The following is a 23,847-nucleotide window of genomic DNA, read 5'->3' as shown; positions in this document are numbered from 1 at the left end:
TAGATAGAGCTGGCCTGGCGCCACAGGTCTGGAACCCCCATGACATACTTCCCTAACAAATGGTTAGACAGTACATTCTTTCCCACAGACTTTCCTTTAAAAACCCCAACTCCTAATGCCTCAGGAGGACTGTGGGTTTTGGGGCACGAGCCCACCACGGCCTCATTTTGCTGGCAAAATCAAACCATTTTTCTTTTCCTCGATCCCTAGTCATTGTGTTCATTGATTCGGCTACGGTGACAGGGTCCTGGGTTTTTCTGGCTGCATGGGGATTTCCAGTTACTCTAGAGCCTCACCAATGCTTGGTATCATTTTATCAAATTTTAGCCATTGCCATCTCATGGTGATTTGAATTAGCATTTTCCTGATTATTAATAAGATCTAACAACTTTTCATACACATCTTTGGTCACGTGTATATCCTTTCCTTGAAAGCCTATTCACTACTCTTACGTATTTTTCTTTGGGACAGTCAGCCTTTTAGTTGTTTCGTAGAAGCATTTTCTATGTTCTATGCACCAGGGGTTGGCAAACTACCACTCGTGGGCCAAATCTGACCTGCCATCCCTTTTGGCAAACAAAATTTTATTGAAAGCAGCCACATCTACTTTCATGCTACTTTCACAATACAGGGCAGAGGTGAGAAGTTGTGACAGAAACTGTAGCTTGCACAGCCTAAATATTTACTATTGGGCCCTTTACAGAAGAAAGTTTGCTGACCCCTACTTTAAACTACATCATTTTGGCTAAATGTTTGGCAAATATCTTCGCCCTCTCCATGGCTTGCCTTTTGACTTTATTATTGGTATTTCCTAATAAACAAGATTTCTTAATTTTAATTTCCTTATCATTAGTGTTTATGTATCTCACTTAAAAATAAATCTTCTGTATCCTAAAGTCATGAAGATATTCTCTTCTCTGACATTATTTTCTAAAAAAAAAATTTGATTTGCTTTCACCTGTAGTTCTACCATACGACTAGAATTATTTGTTTGTGAACAGTGTGAGATAGGCATTAGTGCTATTGTTTTTCCTGTGAATGTCCCAACCCCATTTATTGGAAACACTGCCATTCCTGTGTAATACTACCTTTGTCATAAGGAAAGTGTTGAGATATGCATATGTATTTTCATACTCTGTCCTGTTCCACTAGCATATTTGTCCATCCTTGCATGAGGACCTTAATATTTTGATTACTAGAGATTTATCATGCAACGATAACCTAGATGAAGTCCTGCTGCGTTGTTTTTTCCAAGGGTGTCTTGAATATTCTTGAACCTTTGACCATCCATATAAATGATAGAATCCACTTGCCAAATTCCATTAAATAATTAAAATTGTGGTTAGGATTCCTTGAATCTACAGATCAGTTTGTGGAGAATTGGTGTGTTACAATATTTAATTTTTTAATGTATAAACTGGATATTTATCCATTTATTCAAGTATTCTTTAATTTTTCTGAGCAACATTTTATAGTTTTCTATATAAAGGACTTGCATTTGTTAGGCTTATCCCTTCATATTTGGTATTTTTTAATGCTTTTAAAATTATATTTTTAAAAATTTACTGTCTCTGTTGCTGGTACATAGAAATAAAATTCAGTTGAATATATTGACTTTTAATCAAGCAACTTTGATAAACTAATTTGTTAATTCAAATAATTTATCTGTAAATTGTTCTGGATTTCCTATATAACAATCATATCGTCCATAAATAACAGCAATGTTATTTCTCTCCTTTAAATCTTTATAATTTTTGTTTTATATGTAGATCTAGATATGAATATAGAATTTTTCCTGTGTTACTTAAGACCTCCAGTATACTATTGAATAGGAGAGGTGACAGTGGGCACACTCTCACTGCCAATAGCAGAGGAAAAGCTCTCACCACATCATCTTTAAATGAAATGTTGTTTTGACATAAGTAGATGATTAAATTTACTAAAATATTTTATCATTTCTGTACTCACCATTGCTTACTGCATCCTCTATTATTTAGCTTTGTCTATTTTCCTGTAGTTCGGTCCATTACTAGGTGTATATAATTTTAAATTGTTATTTTTTCCTTTTGAATTGAACCTTTTATCTTTGTCTTCTTTTTATCTCTAGTAAGAGTTTTTCCCTTAGAATTTACTTTGCTATTAATAAAGTTATATGTGTTTATTTTGAGCGTTTACATACTCCATCTTTTCCCATACTTTTAACTCTCTCTATTGTTATTATTTTGATATATTTCTTATAAAAACTGTCTACATTTTGTTTTAATGGAGGCATTTTGTCCGTTTTCAGTTGATGTCATTACTGATAAATTTGAGGTTAAGTCTTTGTTTGTTGTGCCTTTTCTATGTGTTGATTTATTTCCTTCTTTTGGATTGATTTAATTTTTCAAATTTTTCCTCCATTAGCTTTTTTTGTTTTTTTTTTGCAGGGAAAGATTTGCCCTAAGCTAACATCTGTTGCCAATCTTCCTCCTTTTTGTTCTTCTTTTCCCCTCCAAAGCCCCAGTACATAGTTGTGCATGTTTGTAAGTTCTTCTGGTTCTTCTGTGTGAGCTGCCACCATAGCATGGCTACTGACAAGTGAATGGTGTGGTTCTGTGCCCGGGAGCCAAACCCAGGCCAGTGAAGCAGAGGGTGCCAAACTTTAGCTGCTAGACCATCAGGGCTGGCTCTCCTCTGTTAGTTTTAAAGTTATAAATATTTTTTCTATTATCTTAGTGGCTACCCTACTTTACCAAAGTGTAATGTTAATTGGTACTTATAGCTTTTTCCTAGAGAGTGCAAGAACCCCATTTACCCCTTCCTGACTTCTATTTAGATTATTATTGTTGTGTATTTAAATTATAATATAACTATAAAACTATAAATATAAGACCATAAATATAATATAATAGATATATATTTAAAACCATCACGTTATCTTTTTCTTATACATTTGGAGCTACCCGTATATTTATTAATTTTGTTTTTCTTAATTTTTTCCTACTTCTCCATCCTGTTAGCTGGAATTTTCTCCCTTCTCCTTAAAAAATATTCTTCACTATTATCCTTTAGTTTGATATTGGAGGGGAGCAAGAAATTTTCCTCTACCCTTTAGGTACTTGTAGCTGGTCTGAATTAAACTGACATGAGACAGAATAACAGGAGAAAATCAAAAAAAGTTTAATAACATGTATACATGGGAGAAACCTAGGAAAGCTGAATAACTCACCAAAATGGTCAATCACCACCTTAAATACTATCTTAGATAAAAACAAAGGAGGATGTTGGGAGTAGTGGTTTGGGACTTCAAAGTGGAGGAAGGCAACTCACATGGAGAGGGAAAAGCAAATATTTGGTAAACAGATGTCTGCCATGCCTTGCAGAGACAGTAAGACTTGTGGGGGACTTGGATCAAAAGAGCCTTGCTAGGTTCCTCCCTGTCTACCACACCTAGTTCATATTATACTATCGTTATGTATGCTGAGAGCTCCTAACAGGTCTTCTATCTTAAATTCTTTTAGGCAGTTAGGGGGAAGGTCAAAGTTTCTTCCTGAGTCTTTTGTTCTCAAAAATAATCAAGCCAAAAAGAGACATTTTGGGATAGCAAATTCTGCTCCCTACAATATATTAATGATAAATCTTAGGTTTTTTTTTTTTTCTAGAAATGTTTTTATTTTCTCTTTTTTCCAAAAGATATTTTTGCTTTGTTTACAATTCCTAGGTTTGTTATGCTGTTCCAGCATGTTAAACCTATTTCCCATTATGATCCCACTTTCATGTTTGCTCAAAAAATTAGAATTCAGTTTAATTTGTTCTTCTTCCTTCCTTCCTTCCTTCCTTCTTTTTTCTCTCTCTCTTTCTTTCTTTCCTCCCCTCCTTCCTCTTTTTACCCCCTCCTCACTGCTTTCGGGTTTTCTCTGTCTTTTCATTCCTTCCTTTTTTTGTGACTTCAGTATAATCAGTGTAGATATGAAATTCTTTTTTTGTCGTGCTTGCACTCCACTGAGCTTATTGACTCTATGGAGTGGTCATTCATCAGTTTTAAAGTTCTTACTCATTTTCCATTCAAAATCGCTGCTGTTGCATTATTCATCATAGCCAAGAAGTGGAAGCAACCTAAGTGTCCCTTGACTGATGACTGGATCAAGAAAATGTGGTATATATATACAATGGAATACTACTCAGCCATAAAAAAAGACAAAATCGTCCCATTTGCAACAACATGGATGGGCCTGGAGCGTATTATGTTAAGTGAAATAAGCCAGAAAGAGAAAGACAAACACTGTATGATCTCACTCATATGTGGAATATAAACCAACACAAGGACAGAGAAAACTGGACTGTGGTTACCAGGGGCAGTGGGGGTGGGGGTGGGCACAAGGGGTGAAGGGAGTCATATATATGCTGATGGACAAACCAAAATGTACAACCCAAAATTTCACAATGTTAGAAACCATTAAAACATCAATAAAAAAAATTGCTGCTGTTTATTGCTCTCTTTAACTTGTGATTCTAGCTAAATGCGTTTTAGAATCATTTATATTGTATTCTCATGATCTCTTTCTCTCTTTTCTTCAAAATTTTGCCTCTTTGGGCTTTATTCTGAATTTCTTTCCTAGTATTTATCCTGCTTACTAATTTTTCTTTAGCTGTTTCTAAGACATATACTTTCAAACACATCCATTGAGTTCTTAATATCATTTACTTTTCAGTTTTAGAATTTTTATTTTGATCTTTTCCAAAATTACTTTGTCTTTTTTAAAGATATGTCCCACTTCTCTGCCAGAATATTTAAACTTGTCTTTTGTCTCCCTGTATCTAGTGAGTATAATTATATAAAGCTAGTGTTAGGAGACCTACTGGGCTGGTCTAGGGAGTGTTGCACTGCCAGGTGTCAGAGTAGCCAATTAAAACAAGCAGCCAAAAATGAAAGAGTTAATCCTTTTATCACTTACTGTAATAGTACAAGCAAGAGACTAAAACTGGAGAAAATATCAACTCCTCCTACTTCATTTTCCCCCATGGAATGGCTCACTGGTTGAGGGTCATGTGGATCAGCACAGATGTGGGGTCCTCTCACTGTTCAGAGACCCCCAAACAAAGGCCTCAGGTTTTTCATGGAACCTGGGGTCTAAGAGAGGCTTAGGGGGGATGGGCAAGTAGTGAAAAAGTACAGGGTACTGAATTAGAGAGGGGAAAATTGTTGATGGTGCTCAGGGCAAGCTACCCCAGGAGACACCACTCTGGTATGCGGATTATTTCGAGCTGAAGACAATAAGGACTCAGAGAACTCAGGAAGAATATTTGAGTTTCCCCTCCCAAACTGCCTAAAGAATTTACAACAAAAGATCTGTTTCAAGAAAGAGCTATTATCATGATGACTGTAAAGATAATGTAGGATAGAGGTTACAATAGGAAAGGCACCAAGCCTCTTTTATCAAAAACTCTGTCTCTCCCTGACCACATTATCTATAGATGACCCTAAAAAGAATTGTCTTCCTGGCCTCTGAAGTCCCAGACCACTACCCACTCCCAACACCTTCCTCACCTTTAGTGGCAATACTTAAGCAAGCAGCTTAGACAGAGGGACGAGTTGCTCATTTCTGAGTTTCTCCCATGTATACATGTTATTAAACTTGGTATTATTTTCTCCTGCTAACCTGTCTTGTTGATTATTTGGCCAGCCATAAGAACCTTAAGGAAAAGGGCAGAGGGAGATTCTCCCTCTTCCCCCGACATGGTCTTCAAGTTTTTCTCCTCCTCCCCTCATAAGGAGTCTTCAGCAGAGGTGCCTGAGGAAGACCTCTGTTGGAGGCCTCAGAGCAAGAGACCTAGGAATGGAGGCTACATGGCTAGGAATGCAAATATGAGGAGAGTATGCCTCGCTAGAGGGGCCAGGCCTGAGTCCTTGACTGCAGCTCCCCTCGGAGACCACAGCGCACTGGCCACACCGCATGTCTGGAAGAGGGAGGGCAGCTTCCCCTGTGAGGCCAGTTAGGTAAAGCCTTTGTAATTATCTATGGTCAGGCCTGAAAAATCACACAGGATGTCTTAGTCCATTTGGGCTGCTATAATAAAATACCATAGACTGGTTGGTTGAAACAACATGCATTTATATCTCACTGTTCTGCAGGCTGGGAGTTTGAGATCAAGGTGCTGGCAGATTCAGTGTCTCGTGAGGGCCTGCTTCCTGGTTCATGGGTGGCTGTCTTTTCACTGTGTCCTCACAGGGCAGAGAGAGAGTGGGGTCTGATCTCTTCCTCCTTTAATAAGGGCACTAATTTCATCATGGGGCTCCACCCCATGACAACATCTAAACATAATTATCTCTCAGAGACTGTACCAAATACTGTCACATTGGGGATTAGGGTTTCAAAACGTGAATTTTGGGAGACACAAACATTCAGTCCATAGCACACAGGTTGTTAACCAGGAGCTGTATTCCTCAGCTTATGATTAGTAATTCCAATATCTAGAGCCATTGCTCATCTGGTTCTATTATTGGTGTTTCTTATGGTCTCCTTCATGTTGTCACATTTCTGCATTAGCCTAGTTATCTTAGATTTTTAGCTACATATTTTATTTGCAAAATTATTTGTGGAAATAATTTAAGGCCTAAAATATCTTCTTCCAGTGCTTGAGGGAGCACCATCAATCTGGAATCTCCTTAATCTAATCTTGGGGAGTGAGATTTTTGTGGGCCAACAAGAGAGCTCAAAATTGGGTTGCAGTCCTTATGAAGGCTTAATTATTTCTGGTTCACATTTATCCCTGAAATGTAGCTATTCAGGGTCCCAGTCCAAATTCCTGGGAAGAGGACTACCAAAATGCCAGCCTCAGTGGGCTCTTCACTCAAACATGTGTCTCCCTAGACTTATCCATCTGCCAAAAGGAAATTGGCCTCTCATCGGCCTCCTCTAGATCTGCAAATGACCATAAGGCAAAGGCAGTTACAAAATGTCAGGTGCAACCCTCTGGTTTTCTGTTCTATCTGAGATCTTGGCCTAGCAATTCTTCATTACAGTGTTAGCTCAAAACACTCTCCACCAGATGCTATTATATAAATAAAGAGAGAGAGAATCTTCACTTAACATGATTCCAGTATGCACAATTCAGTTACTATGGTTTAACAGCAGTACCGCAACAACATAATTCAAATTTCACTTACCACAGTTTTATTAGCTGTGATTGCGTGAAGGACCAGGTTTGCTGCTGCCTGTTCAGTCTGCAGTCACTGCATCCACACCAGACACGCATCATGATCAGCGACCGATCTTCTTGCAGAGCCTTGGTATTGCTTTGTGTGTAGCTGTTATTTGGGTCACACACACACATAGCAAAGTGTTTAGTCAGGTCGCCTCCTTGTATCCTCCCAAAAATGGATGATCAAAAGAGGGAATTGCCCAAGAAGGATAAAAGTGCAGCAAAGAAACTAAAAGTGATGATCCTGGAAGTGAACTTGGATGTGATAAGGAGACAGATGAGTGTGGATATGATGACACTGTCACCATGAGAGAGACTGTAGATGTGCTATCAGAGGAACTGAGTGCAGGGAGCTTATCAACATAAAGGAGGACGGGGTGAGGACGTCCTGGGGAAGGGACACTGGTGAAATCTTTTACATTAGTGGAATTCAGAGAGACATTTCACGACATTGAAAGTGTAAATGCTAAAATGTTAGAAGCTGATCTAAACTTAGAAAAAGATATGACAACCCAGCAAGACAGAGAAAAGATATGATGCAAAGAAGGAAGCATTATTCAGACTACTTTTAATAAGATTTTTTCAAAAGAAATTAGACACTTTAATTTTCAATGTTTTTAGAGTATACTAAATAAATATTAGCTTTGCTATTTTTAAATTTTTGTATACATTTTTAATTGAAAGTAAGAGAGATTTTAATGTTTTCAACAAAAATTTTGGATGTTGTAAAGCAAATGTAGTTTTCCCATTGATTTTTTCATGCTTTCATGGTCATTTTATGGTCTTGCATTACCCTGCAAAGTGAGGACTGTGCACATGTGTGTGTGTTTGCGTGTGTGTACATCCATGTGAGTAATTGTGTCAATAAATGTTACACTATAACAGCAGTGTATTTGAAATATGTGACTGTTGATGAAGAAATTATCCCATCTGTCATTACACAGTGCCTATATCTACCAAAGCTGTCAAAGGTCTCCTTGATATTTGACTCCCCTGGGTAAACATGGTTGTACTAATTATCTGTGGCTGCATAACAACCACCCTAAAATTTAGTGGCTCAGAACTACAACACTTACTATGCTCACAGACTCTGTGGGTCAGGAACGGGGACAGGGCACAGAGGGGATCACGTGCCTCTGCTCCATGATGTCTGGGCCTTGGCAGGAAGACTCAAAGGCTGTGGGCTGGAGTCATGTGAAGCCAAATTCACTCCCATGTCCGGGGGTCGATTCTGACTGTTGCCTGGGGGGTTTCATTCCCTTTCCCTTCAGCTGCTCCACATGGTCTTTCCTCATGGACAATGCTGGGCTTCTCTGCACAGGAACAGTATTCCACCACAGCAAGCCAACCAAATCTGTATCATGTTTTATGACCTAGCCTCAGAAGCCATATAGCATCATTTAGATTCTCCAATGAGGCAGATTCAAAGGGAGGGAACGTAGATCCCCACCTATCAGGAGGAGGGGGGTTAAATTATAAGAAGTACATGTGGACTGGGATAAATATATTGGTGTGGTCGTCTTTGGAAAATACATTCTGCCACAAGAGTGGATCCTTTATGCACCTTGAACCATTTCCTGGATAAATACTATAATCACTTTGAAGTATATGTTATCAGAACCTCTTTCAAACAATGACTTAAAGTTTGTTAATTTATGACCTCAGGGTCTACTCCCCTCTCCCCTGTTGAATCTTACTAGATACCACATCTCCTGTCTAAGGTGACACACCCCTACCTTCACTATAGGCCATAAAGCAATTCTTACAGGGAGTCTTTCTTTGTATTTGTGTATAAACAAAAGTTTTTATTTATTAAGGAACATGGGATGGTTTCCAGTTTCTAGCTGGTGAATATGACACTTTTTCCTTCTTGCTATACATATATTATTTGCACAAAGCTTTATTTTAAAATCCTGAGTCCATGTCTTATTGTTTTCTAAACTAATCACTCAATTTTTCAATGTTCATTTGCTTCTAGTTTTTCAGTATGATAGACATAAAATGAATATTCCTTTATGTATGCCTTTGACAATAAAAAATCAGGGTCTTTTAATGAGTTTTGCACAAAGTGAATTTTACACATACTGTGTGTGCTTCCACAAAGGAATTAAAATTTGCCTATGAGAAGCAACTCTCTCCTGATCTCCATTCTGGAACAGAAATCTCTGTGGCAGTCTGGTAGCATTCTGTGTCATTGGGTTTCCACCCTGGCTGCACCTCAGAATCACAAATTCCAAGGCCCCATCTCAGGTCAGTTTAGTCAGAATGGCTGATTTGAAGTCTCAGGTGTAGGTAATTCTAAAAGGGCCTTCAGGTGATTCTGATGTACAGTCAGAGTTCAGAAGTCCTGTGCCGGTGCCCTGGAACACTGAATTCAATCCCTACTCGTCAGGAGGCGTTAGTTACCAATCACTTGACGTATCTGAGCATAAAACTTCAGTTACAAACTGAAAGGAGGGTTTGGACACAACCACCTCAAAGGGTTTTAGGGACCCTGAAAGGTGGTAACTCTGTGCTCTGTGCAGAAGCCTGGGGTAAGATATTAGACAGAGATATTTTCTGAGATAACCTGAAGGGTGCTTGCCCCATCAAAATCACTTAAATCTTCCTCCTCTTCTTCCTTTTTCTAATATAGCAATTGCTGATCAAAACACCTCTGAAGCCAAATTTGGATCTTGCTTCCTGGATCAGATGACTATCTAGGTCCCTTCTAGCTTCAATACCCTCCACAAACTTAGGTCTCTCAATTTAAGGAGTTGATATTTTATTACACCACCACATTACTTACACAAGTGGGGAGAGTTTGGGAGACAATCAGACTCTAAAGAAAGTGTCTAATACATTTATTTGCAAAAGTTATTTCTACTTTTTTTGTTTAATTTGGTCATTTTTTTTTAATAAATAGGACAGAAAGTAGAGACTGGTAAGTACTTGGGTTCACATTACGTTTTTACTGGAAGATAGAAGTCTGAACTTCTCAAAAGCAAGAACTGAGAGGAATAAAAATTGATCTTTCTATTCTAAGAGAGATGTGTGGGCAGAGCTCTATGAACATCACTTTCTCTCTGTGTGTGTGTATGTACATGTGTGTGTACCTGTGTGTGTGCACTTGTATATGTGCATGTGTGTATGTGTGTATGTGTATGTGTCTGTGCTTAATTAAGAAAACTGCAAGGCAAGGCCTGCAGGTGCATTTGGAGGGCCATACACCCACGAGGAAGGGGCTGATGTCTGGGGGTTTAGGGGAAGAGTGCTGCAAGCCTGCTGCAAGCACATGCATCATTTTCTTCTTTCATGTCTAGAGCTCTTCCACCACTTTGAAAACTTGCCCATTTTTGCTTATACAATCTTCTTGCTCTAGAAAAATACTTCAAATATGGTGTCGGGGGAGAGGGAGAATCTCCCTCTGCCCTTTTCCTTAAGGTTCTTATGGCTGGCCAAATAATCAACAAGACAGGTTAGCAGGAGAAAATAATACCAAGTTTAATAACATGTATACATGGGAGAAACTCAGAAATGAGCAACTCGTCCCTCTGTCTAAGCTGCTTGCTTAAGTATTGCCACTAAAGGTGAGGAAGGTGTTGGGGGTGGGTAGTGGTCTGGGACTTCAGAGGCCAGGAAGACAATTCTTTTTAGGGTCATCTATAGATAATGTGGTCAGGGAGAGACAGAGTTTTTGGTAAAAGAGGCTTGGTGCCTTTCCTATTGTAACCTCTATCCTACATTATCTTTACAACCATCATGATAATAACTCCTTCCTGAAACAGATCTTTTGTTGTAAATTCTTTAGGCAGTTTGGGAGGGGAAACTCAAATATTCTTCCTGAGTTCTCTGAGTCCTTATTGTCTTCAGCTCGAAATAATCCGCATACCAGAGTGGTCCCTCCTGGGGTAGCTTGCCCTGAGCACCATCAATGGAATCATTCATTTTTGGCATTGTGAATGCAGTGTATGGGTCAACTGCTGACTTGTTCTATGTTAACTCAATGGAACCTTAAAAATAGGTTTTTATGAAAACTATTGTTACCACACAAAGGGCATGATCTGCTCACCACGAGGCAAAAGCCACTCATCAAGAGGCAAGATGGTGGCAGAGAAAAGGCATGTTATTATAGCTTGCTAGCAAGAGGGAAGATGGCCAACTAATGTCCAAAAGAACCATCTTAAGAGGGCACATAATCTTACAGCAGTTATGTAGGCCAGTGGGTTATAGGGGACGGAGTTAAGAATGCTGACCTTCTGGTGTTACGCACTGGGAGTGCCACACCAGATCTTTCAGTTTTCATTGATGATGGCTATCAGCATAGACTCTCTGTTTGGGGATCATCGCATTCCTAAGGAACTCAAAAGAACAAAGTTATCATCTTATCGCAGCTGGGAGATACATGCACAAGCAGGGGTTGTAAAATCTACAGATCAGTTAGATCTCCTGGAGGGTGCATATCCAGCTGGGTTAGTTAATCAGTGCTCATTCAAAGTTACAATGGGGTTTCTTTTCTACAATATGGCTCCCCTTATGTCAACCTTGTCTTGAGCTGGTATCACTGTCATCAAGGTCATGTCTTATACTCTCTCCTTAAATGACTTTCCTTTAATCAGAAGGTTCTAAACATAAGGTTTATTTCTGTATACTAGAAATGAACAATCAAAAAATGAAATAAAAATGTCTTATTTACAATATACCAAAAATTATGAAATAATTGTACATGAAAAAATACAAAAAAAATGCCAAGAAAAAATTTTAAATAAATGGAAAATATATATTATTCATATGTTTATATATATAACATATACATAACCTATGACAACCTTGCTCATGGGTTGGAAGACCGAATATTTTTAAGATGTCATTTCTCCCCAAATTAATCTACAGTTTTAAGGTAACCTCAATCCAAATCCAGACAGGCTTTTTTGGTAGAAATTAAAAAACTCATTCATAATTCATATTAAAATGCAAAGCTTCTAAAACAGCCATAACACAAGAGAAACAATAGAAAAAGTAAACAAATGGGACTACATCAAACTAAAAAGCTTCTGCACAGCAAAGGAAACCATCAACAAAATGAAAAGACAACCTAAAAATTGGGAGAAGATATTTGCAAACCATACATCTATAAGGGGTTAATCTCCAAAATATATAAAGAACACATGCATCTCAACAACAAAAAAACTCACAACCCAATTAAAAAATGGGCAAAAGACCTGAACAGACATTTCTCCAAAGAAGATCAACAGATGGCCAACAGACACATGAAAAGATATTCAAAATCATTAACTATCAGGGAAATGCAAATGAAAACTACAATGAGACATCACCTCACGCCCATCAGAATGGCTATAATTAACAAGACAGGAAACAACATGTGTTGGAGAGGATGTGGAGAGAAGAGAACTCTCATACACTGCCGGTGGGAGTGCAAACTGGTGCAGCCACTATGGAAAACAGTATGGAGATTCCTCAAAAAATCAAGGATAGAACTACCATATGATCCAGCTATTCCACTGCTGGGTATTTATCCAAAGAACTTGAAAACACCAATGCATAAAGATATATGTACCCCTGTGTTCATTGCAGCGTTATTCACAATAGCCAAGACTTGGAAGCAACCTAAGTGCCCATCAAGGGACGAATGGATAAAGAAGATGTGGTATATATACACAATGGAATACTACTCAGCCATAAGAAACGATGAAATCCAGCCATTTGTGACAACATGGATGGACATTGAGAGTATTATGCAAAGTGAAATAAGTCAGAGGGAGAAGGTCAAATACTGTATGATTTCCCTCATTAAGTAGTAGATAATAACAACAACAAACAAACACATAGAGACAGAGTTTGGATTGGTGGTTACCAGAGGGGAAGGGGGGAGGGAGGAGGGCGAAAGGGATAATTTGGCACATGTGTGTGGTGATGGGTTGTAATTAGTATTTGGGTGGTGAACATGATGTAATCGATGCAGAAATAGAAGTATAATGATGTACACCTGAAATTTATACAATGTTCTAAACCAATGCTACTGCAATAAACAAAAAATTAAAAAAATAAAAATAAAAATAAAACAGCCATAACAACTTTGAAGAACGAAATTGGAGGACTAAGCACTTGGTTTCAAGATTATTATAAAGTTAATTTTCAACACACTATGTTATTTACATCACATATATAGAGATGTAGACCAGAAATATACCAAACACTGGTTTTGAAAAAAAGTTGCAAAGGCAATTCAATGGAGAAAAGATAGTCTTTTGAACAAATGGTGCTGGAACCATTAGATATCTATAGGCAAAAAATGGACTTTAATCCATTCGTATACTACATAAAAAAATTAACTCAAAATGGACCATAGGCCTAAATGTAAAATCTAAAACTATAAAACTTCTACAAGAAAACAAAGGAGAAATTCTTTGTGATTTTTGCTTAGGTCTTAGATATGACACCAAAGGCACAATCCACAAAAGAGCAAATTAATAAATTGGGATTTATCAGTATTCAAAACTTCTGCTCTGTGAAAGACAATATAGAGAGAATGAAAAAAGTCACAACCTGGGATAAGAGATTTGCAAATCCTATCTCTGATAAAGAACTTGTACTCAGAGTGTATACAGAACTCCTAAAACTTAACAATAAGCTGTTCTGTGCCAGTCTCAGCCTATCAGTAACCAGTGTTGTGGTTGGACCAGCCCTTGTATTTCTTATTATGATTGCAAGACTCCTTTTGGCAATAACCATCAGGAAACTGAAAAAATAAAGGTTTATTACTTACAGGACCTAGAAATTACACAGCACACCTGGGGCCACATAGCAAGGCTGTGGGTAGAGAGAGAGAGAGCATGAGGTTCTGGGGTTCTGTAAAGACCACTTGCCAGTCCTCATGGGGGGCCACTCCTCAATATTGAACCCCCTTGTTTAAGGAGGCTGACCCCGTCCTGGGATTGTTTTTGGCACTGATTATGGTCCATCGCAAATTCAGGGGAATTAAATACCTTTGGATTCACTGCAAGGTGATATCCCTCCTGTGGGAGATCAAGATTTGGCCACCCTGAAATCTATCTCTTTACCTTGGTTGTTTTCTCTGAGGACATTTGACCTCCCCTACTAACTGCCTAAAGAATTTGACATGGTGGCTCCTTTCTGGAACAGATCTATCATGATGGCTGTAAAGATAATGTAGGGTAAATGTTACAATAGGAAAGGCACCAACAAGCCCCTCTTATCAGAAGTTCTGTCTCTCTGGCCACATTCTCTGGATGACCCTGCGAGGAGTTGCCAGACAATCATTTACATTTATAAGGTCTCTCCCTGACCACATTATCTATAGATGACCCTGAAAAGAATTGTCTTCCTGCCCTCTGAAGTCCCAGGCCACTACCCGCCCCCAACACACCCCTTGCCTTTAGCTGCAATACTTAAGCAAGCAGCTTAGACAGAGGGACGAGTTGCTCATTTCTGAGTTTCTCCCATGTATACATGTTATTAAACTTGGTATTATTTTCTCCTGCTAACCTGTCTTGTTAATTATTTGGCCAGCCAGAAGAACCTTAAAGAAAAGGGCAGAGGAGGATTCTCCCTCTTCCCCTGACACTTCCATAGTGAGTGCTCTGGTGGATTTGATTGACAATTTCTCCCAGAAGGGCTTCAGGTACCAGGATGAGTCCTTCCAAGTTACATTTCCAACCAGGATGCTCCAGAGAGAAGGAGTCAAATCTCCATTCTCTGGCTCTCTCTAAATCTTTCTGGGTGTAGCTAGGCTGCAATTTAGCAAAATCAATTTGGGGAACTCAGGGAGACAGGAGTGCCTCGAAACTCATAGTTCTAGCAGCAGTCTTCGCTGCCTGATTGGCCCATTGATTGCCTCTGGCTTCCAGGTTGTCCCCATTCTGTTGTCCAGGGCAGTGCATGATGGCTACTCACATGGGGTCATTAATGGCCTCTAATAATGTCAATATGTTCTGGGAATATTTTATGTCCCTCTTTCCAGCAGTCAAGAGTCCCCTCTCTTTCCATATGGCCCCATGGGCATAGAACACCAAAAAGGCATATTTTGAGTCTGTACTCTTTTGTCTTTACTGGTTTGAAGAACTCTAGTGAGGGCTATAAGCTCAGCCTTTTAAGCTGAAGTACCTGGAGGTAGAGCCTTTGCTTCCATGGCATCCTGTAGGGTAACAACTGCATACCCTGCTTGATGTTGCCCCTGATAAATGAAACTGCTTCCATCAGTGAACAGTTCCAAGCCTGGCTGCTCCAACCCTTGGTCAGTCAAATCAGGTCAGCTTGAGGACACCTGTTCAATGATCTGAAGACAATCACGAGAGGGGGTCTCTCTGATATCGGTAGGTAGCAGGGTTGCAGGGTTTAAGGTAGAAATAGCCTTTAACTTTACCTCTCTTGGTTATCTCATAAAATAGCCTGATCCTGAGGTTAGCCAATATCCTCCTTTCTGTTCTAACAAAGGAAAGACACAATCGAGAGCGTGCGCCGTGGTGGGCTGCCCCAACGTGAACTTTTTGGCATCTTGTAGTATGTCACCGGTGGCAGCAATGGCTCGGAGGCAAGGTGACCATCCTTTGACCTTCTGATCCAACTGCTTAGAAAAATAGGCCACACGCTTCCTGGTCGGTATGAGGTTCTGGGTCAGGGCGCCCAAACTAAGGCCCTGTTTCTCATGTACAAAATGATCAAACATCTTTCTCAAATCTGGGGGTCCCACTGTTACTGACAAAGTGGCTTCCCCTCCTGGTGAGTTAAACCAGACCTCCACCAGAAGTAGTCATCACACAAAGTACAGTATGTTTGCAGTGTCGGGGGAAGAGGGAGAATCTCCCTCTGCCCTTTCCCTTAAGGTTCTTATGGCTGGCCAAATAATCAACAAGACAGGTTAGCAGGAGAAAATAATACCAAGTTTAATAACATGTATGCATGGGAGAAAGCAGGGACACTGCGTTTCTCAACACAATAGCAGAAATTCTCATCTTAAATACATTGTTCAGCCAATGACAAAGGAGGATTTTGGGGGTGGGGGGAGTCAGTTACAGGAGATTACCACTAAAGCACAGTAAACAAGAGTAAGGTTTATTATGCAGCCCCAAGGCCTCACCTTCCACATTGATAAGTCACTAGAAATGAGCTCATCCCCCTCCCTTCCCAAAACAGAGAGGGAGATACCTTTACAAATGGAGATTTCCCTTATAAATGTAAATGATTGTCTGGCAACTCCTCACAGGGTCATCCAGAGAATGTGGCCAGAGAGACAGAACTTCTGATAAGAGGGGCTTGTTGGTGCCTTTCCTATTGTAATCTCCATCCTACATTATCTTTATAGCCATCATGATAGATCTGTTCCAGGAAGGAGCCACCATGTCAAATTCTTTAGGCAGTTAGTGGGGGAGGTCAAATGTCCCTAGAGAAAACAACCAAGGTAAAGAGATAGATTTCAGGGTGGCCAAATCTTGATCTCCCACAGTAGCAAATAATAGGTCACATGGAATCATTTCCAAAGTCATGGTGTCCCTGAACAAAGGGAAGCAGGGGCCTTATATTTCCTATGGGGAATTAATATTAAAAAAGGAGACATGAGCATTTGGTTGTGCAGGCTCAGTTGAAAAACATGCTTCCACGTACACTGCAGGTTATGGTAATGAGGCCTAAACTCCTCCTAGAGGGATCTTAGCATTAAAAATAAAATAAAGGTCTTTAGGTGTAGGTCTTGTGATGAGGCTTGGTCTGGTTCAGGGTGGTTGGTGGTTGCATCTCCTTAACATGACAAAAGGAAAAAAAAATTGGAAAAGCAGTTAAATGCTTCCAAACCCACCCTTGAGTTCCTCGGGGCAATTACTCGGTGACACCAAGGCTGGGGCAGTTAATAATTTTTATTGAACACTCATGTCCACATCAAAGGCTCAAGGTCTTCTCCCTTTAAGGCCTCATATAGAGGTTTTACGATTCATCTGAAGTTGGGTATCCAAATTCAACTTAAGCCTGCCATTCCTAAAAATCCCCGCCATTGTTGACGGCTAGTAGGAGTCACAACTCTGAGCGACTGATTCCCTCCTATCTGGGAGCAGACTTCTCTGTCCTTCTGACAGTTCTAACTCTAAGTATTTAAGAGTCATTTTCTATATTTGTGACACTATATACCTGGAGATAGCACCAGGTCCCAGATTACCCTTTGCCTCCATTTTTGATACCATTTGCAAATCCAGATTGTCGCCTGTGCTTCTGACCAACTGGCCACAGACCAGAGGCCCCCACGACCCCACTCCTTTGGGTTTGATTAAAAAATTTTGATAGAGCAGTTCACAGAACTCAGGAAAACCTTTGACTTAGCAGCCAGATGGAAGAGATGCATAGAGCAAGATACGTGGGAGAGGGATTTGGAGCTCACAAGCTCTCTCTGGGTGTGCCATTCTCCCTGAATCTCTCTGTATTCACCAACCCAGAAGCTCTCTGAACCCCATATTGAACTCAATCTTCAGCCCCTCTCCCCACCTCAGAGGTGTAGGGAGGGGGATGAGGCTGAAAGTTCCATCCTTCTAATCACACAATTGGTTCCCCTGGCCACCAGCCCCCACCCTCAGGGGCTTTCCAAAAGAAACCTTATTAACATAAATTCAGGTGTGGTTGAAAGGAGCTTGTTATGGATAACAAAGGACACCCATTTCACCTTTATTGCTCCGGCTTTATTTCAGGAATTGAGGACAAAAGTAATTATTATGACAAAAGATACCCCTATGGCTCTTATTTTGGAAATTACAAGGGTTTTAGGAGTTCTGTGCCAGAAACGAAATGAAAATATTTCTTGTTATAAATCACAATATCACACTGACTTAACAGAACTCCTGCTGAAGGCAGGGCAGGGTGATCAGACATCACCTAAGGGATGGTGGGGGATAAGGATTCAAAAGCATCTTCTAAATCCAGCATTGTGTGGTATTGACAGCTGTAAGGTCTTGAACAAATCTATTTTCCCCTGTTTCCAGCCTTTTAACAGGTGAAATGGGAGTGTTTCATGGGAATCTCCATGGCCCAATCAATCCCTGTTCTAAAAGCCTATTGATTAGAGGAAATATTCCTCTTACAGCTTCTGGCTTTAAGGCGTATTGTTTCACTCGGGGCTAGTGATCTATCTGCTTCAATTTTACCTGTACTGGCGTGGCACTGGCTGCTCATCCCACCTGTCCTTGTGCCCATACTTCTGAGTTAATTGGCCTTCCATGAGCTCAACTCCCCGACTTTATGGACTTGTCCCAGTTTAATGAGGCCCCTAATTTAGATATCATGTCCCTCCCTAGAAGGGGAACAGGGCATTCTGGTACATACAGAAAAGAATGCTTCAGCATTTTGATTCTATTCCACAGGTCAAGTGCTCCAGAGACCTTTTGGTCTCTCCTTTTCCTGATACCCCTTTTATGTCACACTTTCCTTTAGAAAAGTTTCCCTTTTTGGGTGTTCAGCAAGGAGAATTTGGCTTCAGTATTAAGCAAGAATTCAACATGCTCTCCTCCTACTGCCAAGGTCACTCAGGGCTCCTAGAGCCAACTGGGGAGCCTCATGGCACTGTAACATCTCATCTGTAGTCAAGGGAAGGTGCCATGGCTTGGTCCTGTTCCATCCCTTCCCTCCCTGGGGACTGTCCAGACAGTCCCGCCACCAATGCCCTTCCCATTTGCAGTATGCACACTGATAATAACACCAGCTCAAGACAAGGTTGACATGAGGGAAGCCCTTGTAGAAAACAAACCCTATTGTAACTTTGAATGACCTCTGACAAACTAACCCAGCTGGATACGCACCCTCAGGGAGATCTAACTGCTATGTAGATTTTATGACCCCCGCTGGCACATGTACTTCCCAGCTGTGATAAGATGATAACTTTGTTCTTTTGAGTCCTTTAGGAATGTGATGACCCCTGAACAGAGAGTCTATGCTGATAGCCATCATCAATGAAAACTGAAAGATCCCAGTCTGTAACAGCAGAAGGTCAACATTCCTAACCCCTCCCCTATAACCCACTGGCCTATATAACTGCTGTAAGATTTTGTGCCCCCTTAAGATGGTTCTTTTGGACATGAGTCAGCCATCTTTCCTCTTGCTAACAAGCTGTAATAAAAAGTCCTTTTTCTCCTACCACCTTGCCCCTTGACTATTGACATGTCTTGCAGGGGGCAGACAAACACTCTTTTGAGCAGTAACCATTTGGGACCCCAGTTGGGACATTAAGTCCTGCTCGTGGCCAGCCAACCTTGGACAGGCAGCCTGTTGGGTAAGTCCCTAGTGGCTGCCAAGGCTCTCTTTGTCTTGGGGGACTGCCCTTCCTGCTTTCTTGTACGGTCACCAGCTGTTTCCTAACGTTGATTGTGGTAGGAAGAGAAATGGCTACATCTGGTGAGTCAACGGGGTCAATCTGGAATAGGGTAAGTCACCTTGAGGATGATCATGAACTTCCTTCCCCTCCATCTGGGGTTCTTCTGTTTATGGCAGGGCCATTTAGGGTCCAATAGGACCATCTGGATGTGCACTTGTAGTGGGGACAGTTGTAGGACTTTATTCCAACTAAATCTGGAAACTAGTTCGCTGGAGTCTGGTTTTTCTGTGTCTGTGTCCGTGTCTGCGTCAGTAAATAGCTTAAAATTGGCTGTTTGGGGACTGAGTTTCTCGGTGATCATATCAAACTCTCTTTAGAAATTACCTTGTTTGTTACGGCCACCTTAGGAAAAGCCCCCTTAAATGGAGATAACTGTAAACAGCTGGCAAGATAACCCAGGATAATTTAAAGTTACAGTGGCCACTTTGGGCTCCTTTTGAGCCTTCAAACTGAGACACAAAGAAATCTTAAAGAGTCAAAAGCTCTACACCCGGGAGCTCTCTTCTGGTTTCCGGGCCTGATCACCCCAGCAAATCCAAGAGTGGTGCCCTGTCTTGACAGTTCTGGTTTCTGGTTTCTGTTAATCTGTTTAGGCACCTGGAGTGATTCCAGGTTGGCACTGGGTCATTTGACTGAAATCTGGAACACTGTTTTGTCTCCTGTCAAGAACCAGTTGAGTATTTTAGGTGCCTACTGAGTCAGTTATGGGGACAGCAGACGTGTAATTTATTCTGTATACTGTCCTGCCGGGGTTGTGTGCCCCAGCATGGGAACTGCTGTTTGTATGACCTTTATCTTGACAACTCTTGGGAAGAAGCTGTGAGGGTGAGGCCTGATCACCTCTTCCCTTCTTTTCCTGTTTTGTTCATCACCTCCTCTGTTGTCACCAAGTTGAGGTTAAGTTCAGGCTGGACCTGAGCAGAACCTGGACCTTCTGTAAAATCAAAAACTTGACAACCTTTGCCAGGGCCTTAACTCTCAACCCCGGTGTTGAGAGCCCCGGCCCCCAGCCAGCTCCAGGCTTTTGCCTCTTGCTTTCCTGGCTTGCCTTGTGCTGGCTCAGGGACTAAGTGCCTGGGTTGAGTGGAACTTGACTAAATCTTCTAGCTATACTGACACTCACAGTCAAGCTCTGCACCCTTCTCTGGCCTGTTGTCAGTTGGACACTGACAGAGCTTTACCACCATGGGGAACACACCAAGCATCCCTGGAGACTCACCCCTTGGGTGCATTTTAACTAAGTGGAAACAATTTCAATTGGATGGGTTATGCCCCAGAAACTCCATCTTGGAGAAAACTTGAGTGGTTTCTCTGTGCCTTTGTGATGTAGTTGGACAGGTAGATCAACCTATAATGTCATTTCAGTTACAACCCAATTTCTGCGTGTCATATTGACTCACGAAGAAAATGCAAAACCGAATCCTGAAGGACAAAACCAGAAGGTGAAGTCCAACAATCCCCTAGAACCCTCCCAAAAGAGGGGCCCTTCTTTCACACAGAATGAAAATAGAGAGACAGGGAATTCATGACCGTGCATGTCATGGTGACTCACCTGACAACAGACTCACATACAAGACAACACACACTCACACACAAGGACCAAAGTCCAATGCATTTCTCCACTCCAAGCAAGCATTGCACCTAGGGTGGCCAATACCAGGGAAAGCAGGGAGAGGCAGGAGAGGTGCCCTAGGCAAAGACACCCAGGCAGCTTCTAGAGACCACCAACTGCTCGAACCCTCACTGGGGCCATCCAGCCATGGGCACAAGTCTCCTGGCTGGCTCATCAATATTGATACTGAACCTCTTAATCTCAAGTTTGTGTGCCTGATGCACAGGAAGCCAAACACTCAGACATCAGTGCTTGGAGATGGAGAAAGATTTATTCAAATTGGCCAAAATGACTAGGGAGGAGACTAGGTTTGCTCAAATCTGCCTCCCCAAGAACAGAAAGGGGGGGTCGGTTATAGAGCTAAAGGAGAAGCTTCCGAGAAACAAAGGGGTCACTCCCAATAAGTCCCTGGGCAATCTGATTTCCGATGGCTGCTGAGGGCCAGCCATCAGATGATCACAACCTCCCTGAAGGCATTCTCTTTCTTCTGCAAAACAAGCTCACAAATCCTCTGGAAAACAAGGTCATAAATCCTCTAGACCCGAGTCACCTCTCAAGTTAAACAGAAAAAAATAGCAAATTGGTTTAATATCTAGAGTACTGTGGGAGATTGAGATTTGGCCACCCTGAAATCTATCTCTTTACCTTGGTTGTTTTCTCTGAGGACATTTGACCTCCCCCACTAACTGCCTAAAGAATTTGACATGGTAGCTCCTTCCTGGAATAGATCTATCATGATGGCTGTAAAGATAATGTAGGATGGAGATTACAATAGGAAAGGCACCAACAAGCCCCTCTTATCAGAAGTTCTGTCTCTCTGGCCACATTCTCTGGATGACCCTGTGAGGAGTTGCCAGACAATCATTTACATTTATAAGGGAAATCTCCATTTGTAAAGGTATCTCCCGCTCTGTTTGGAGAAGAGAGGGGGATGAGCTCATTTCTAGTGACTTGTCAATGTGGAAGGTGAGGCCTTGAGCTACATAATAAACCTTACTCTTGTTTACTGTGCTTTAGTGGTAATCTCCTGTAACTGACTCCCCCCATCCCCAAAATCCTCCTTTGTCATTGGCTGAAAATGATATTTAAGACGAGAATTTCTGCTATTGTGTTGAGAAATGCAGTGTCCCTGCTTTCTCCCATGTATACATGTTATTAAACTTGGTATTATTTTCTCCTGCTAACCTGTCTTGTTGATTATTTGGCCAGCCAGAAGAACCTTAAGGGAAAGGGCAGAGGGAGATTCTCCCTCTCCCCCGACAGTACCCTCAGGTACCCAGCTTTATAAGTATACTTTGATGTTCACACAACGATGAAATCACCTAACGATGCATTTCTCAGAATGTATCTCAGAACTTATCCCTGTCATTAAGCTACGCATGACTGTATGTATGGATGCACAAACATATATGTTCATGTTATAAATATAAGTTCCCTTTCTCTGGAGAATTCTAATACAGATTTTGGTACCAAAGATGGTTCTAGAGGAAGAGAATTTTGATGTGTTTTCTGAAATGGTTGTGGGGTTTCTGGAATTGGTTCTCTAATCTGATTAAATTGAAAGGCACCAGCGACCCTATTTCCAGTGTTAAAGAGGGCATGATAGTCCATGGCAAGAGGATGTGGTAATAGAGATATACAAAATATCACCATTGGATATTCCTAATCAAACATTTATAAAAACCAAGGTTCTTAGTGACCAAGTATTTGATACTTTAGATCATTTTTGACAAACTAACAAATGTAATGAAATTAGCTAGTTGCTCCTAATTGCACAAGATTAAATGAGGAAAGAAAAAGATGAGCTCAGTGTGTCAAATTCTCAGCTTAGCTCAAGCACCATAACTGACCTGAAGTTTCTATATCTTCCCTGAAATAAAGTTATTTTCTGTAGCTTCAGAGCTCAGATTTCTGAAAACCTAACTCACAGTCTCTTCCTGCAAGTGGCTGAATTACAACACAAATTGAATTCCCATCCACACAGTGGTGAAAGTGATGAAATTGATTTAGAAGAAATGGAGTCCTGAGAATTGGAATGGGCACATACATACAGTTGCTGATTAAGCTGGAACATTAGACTCCAAAATTGTGCAGAGTCTGCCTTGTCAATAGAAGCAGCCCTTCTCCTCCTCCTGTCTGAAGAGGTTATCTCTGCTTTTCTTGAGGATCCTGTAATGGTCTCCCCTGAGGTCATTTCCTTTCATTGCCGATCCTCCTCAGGGCCTACACCCACCAGCCTTCTTGGCTTCTAGACCAAGTCTCAATAGAGGTGAACTCAACTCCCAGCAGGTCCCAAAGTGTGAGGTACAAAAGGGGACCCATGAGGAATTGTGCTACATTCCAAAACAACTGCATCCTTACCCAGTTCCTACAGACAGAAATCTAGAAAAACTGTGAAGAAGTGGGATAGTAAGAGTGTGGGATAACGGTAGAAGGAACATCCAGTTGGATTTGGTGGAATGTATGGATTTGGCCCCACTACGCAGAGATTCTCTATTCAATGCTGTGTCTTAAGGGGGTACAGAGAGCTCTAAGTGTGTTCAGTTGATTGGCTGTAACATGGACCAAAATGTGGAGAAGACAAAATGAAATGGAATGTCCTTGGTATACTATAGAGGAAGGTACCAAAATAATCATTCTAAAGCAGCTCAGAGAACTACAAGGGAACACAGATAAACAAGTTAATGAA

This window comes from Diceros bicornis, chromosome 25 (assembly GCF_020826845.1).
Source record: "Diceros bicornis minor isolate mBicDic1 chromosome 25, mDicBic1.mat.cur, whole genome shotgun sequence".
Taxonomy (NCBI): domain Eukaryota; kingdom Metazoa; phylum Chordata; class Mammalia; order Perissodactyla; family Rhinocerotidae; genus Diceros; species Diceros bicornis.
This window is presented reverse-complemented; position numbering follows the sequence as displayed.